The 2500-nt window shown below is 42.4% G+C and overlaps 1 protein-coding gene across 6 annotated transcripts in view; it reads right to left on the bottom strand.

Annotated features, from left to right (window-relative positions):
* Positions 1-2500, bottom strand: part of gbf1 (golgi brefeldin A resistant guanine nucleotide exchange factor 1) — a 117083-nt gene that overhangs the window by 9064 nt on the left and 105519 nt on the right. The window lies entirely within an intron of this gene.

Here is a 2500-nt window from a genome sequence, read left to right as displayed (position 1 = left end):
TCTCTTCGGAATGTGCTGAAACATGTGCTGAATTATCATTCTTTGTTGTTTCATTCGACTACAGTATGTTCACGTCTCTGTTTAGCCTAATGTTTGTTCAGTTTACATTACAACCTTGTGGTTTAAAAAGTGGTTTCAAAATAAAAGCCCCCTGAAACAGAAAAGGCCAAAAAAGTCAATAACATATAAGGAATGCATTAATAGTAATATTAAAAAAAAGATCGAAAATCGTGACATTTAATCGAAAATTAAATCGAATCGAGGATTTGGAAAATCGTGACACCCCTACACATTAGCACTAACGTTAGCATTCAAAGCAGAGAGCCTTAACACACACACACACACACACACACACACACACACACACACACACACACACACACACAGAGCAGCAGCTGAACCGCACAGTAGGGCTAATGTTAGTGAGAAAGTGAGGAACATATTTTTATATATTGCATAAACTCTACCGCTAAATACATTGTAATGTTATTAAGCTGTGTGTGAAAAAGTGAGAAACATTGCATAAACTCTACCGCTAAATACATTGTAATGTCATTAAGCTGACTGCTACTTAGCAATTAGCATTGGTATAACAAAAAAGACTTATGTTGACTTGTTGTATTGTTATGTGATAGATGCAGATAGATGCAAGTTTATAAGTCTATAATGCTACTCTCATGCTAGCACGCTAAACTGCAGACATGCTTTAAAGGAACCATATGTAAGATTGTGGTCAAAACTGGTACTGCAATCACTTTCAAATTACTGTAGAGAGGTGTATCCCCTCCCCCTCTCCCCTGACTCGAGGTTGCCAACCCGGATGCCGAAACACTACTGACTTCGTGATTAGTAGATAGGTGGAGGGTGGCGCATCAGGCCAAAACACAACATGACATGACAAAACACAACATCAACATCAGTTGAGGGCTGCAACTTCACTTTTTAAATGTCAATATCCTGGCCGGACTCCTGTTGTCAGTGATATAAGTGTTTGAAATGAACATGATTTCTTAATGTCTAGTGACATATCAGGGCCATTTTATGATTAATTGAAATACATTTCTTACATACGGTTCCTTTAACATGGTGATGAGACGGAGCGGGGGGAGGGGGGAAGGGGCTGAGAGAGGATATGCAGGGGAACCTTTAAGGATGCACTCTAGTTGCAGGGGAACCTTTAAGGATGCACTCTAGTTGCAGGGGAACCTTTAAGGGGGCACTCTAGTTGCAGGGGAACCTTTAAGAATGCACTCTAGTTGCAGGGGAACCTTTAAGGATGCACTCTAGTTGTATGGGAACCTTTAAGGATGCACTCTAGTTGCAGGCTAGCCTGGTATAACCACATCCATTCACTTTGGGAATGTTTGTACAGATTGTTTCAAGACCCTGCATCCAAATCGGTTTAGACTTCAGGTTAAGCTAACTGAACCTAGCCTGGAAAACCTAGTCCGGTCACTCACCATTGGGATTCCTTTCCAAAACTCGCATCACAACAGGTGCTAACTTTGAAATCATTGGTCCAGCCTAACCAATCACATTATTCAGGGATTCATAATGTTACTTCCTACTTTGCCTAAACATTACAAACTGACACTTAAACAGCATTGGCAGTCAGGAAACAATGAATGCGGGCCTGCCTTTGACGTAAATAAATGTACACATTCTTCCGACTGCAATTTTTGATGCTTGCAGGCATTGCTACTACCACTACTATCACTACTACCGAATTGGAAACTACAGCGTCATCTCCTCACGTTGCTGATTGGGCAGGTAATCTGCCAACCGATTGGAAACGTTAGTGAACTTGGTGTTCCAGACTAGTATGTCCCGGTCGGCCAAGCGTTTGGAAACGTTAGTGAACTTGGTGTTCCAGACTAGTATGTCCCGGTCGGCCAAGCGGTGGAAACGTTAGTGAAGTCCAGACTAGTCCAGACTAGTCTCTCCATGGCCAGGCTAAACTGGCATCAATTGGCATCAATTTGGATTCTACTTCCTACTTCACCACTAAGGTGCAAGCTGATAATATTGGCCTGCTCCTGAGTCCCGTTGGCAGTCAGGACACCTTGTCTTTACCTCCATAACATGTAAACACAGTAAATGTCCACATTCCTCTTGCTCTGACTTCAATTCTTTGATTTAGCTGCCGCTGTTGTCATGCCTGTCACCCTCTGAGTAGCTCCACCACTTGTGCCATGGTTGGAACTTCATTTGGAAACACATCATCACATTTAGCCACTCTCACTGGTCATTGATTGGTTCAGTTTAAAGGATTGGCTGAGTGGACCTTGATGGTAGGGAGTGCACAAACCTCCGACCTCTGAGATCTGGGCCAAGTATGCACCCTGAAGGTTTCAGCCTTTTTCTTAATAATGTTGTTCAAGTTAAATTGAGGTGGGTTCAATGACAGCTAGATAACTATCTTAGCAACTACAGAACCATAGCAACTACAGACCCATAGCAACTAGAGAACCATTGCAACTAGAGAACCATTGCAACCAGG

Source organism: Alosa pseudoharengus, unplaced genomic scaffold, assembly GCF_046254945.1.
Source record: "Alosa pseudoharengus isolate Yale_2024_CS ecotype anadromous, Long Island Sound unplaced genomic scaffold, YU_APseudo_1.1 YU_APseudo_1.1_scf_15, whole genome shotgun sequence".
Lineage (NCBI taxonomy): Eukaryota > Metazoa > Chordata > Actinopteri > Clupeiformes > Clupeidae > Alosa > Alosa pseudoharengus.
The sequence above is the reverse complement of the archived record's forward strand: the minus strand, read 5'-3'. Positions and strand labels throughout refer to the sequence as shown.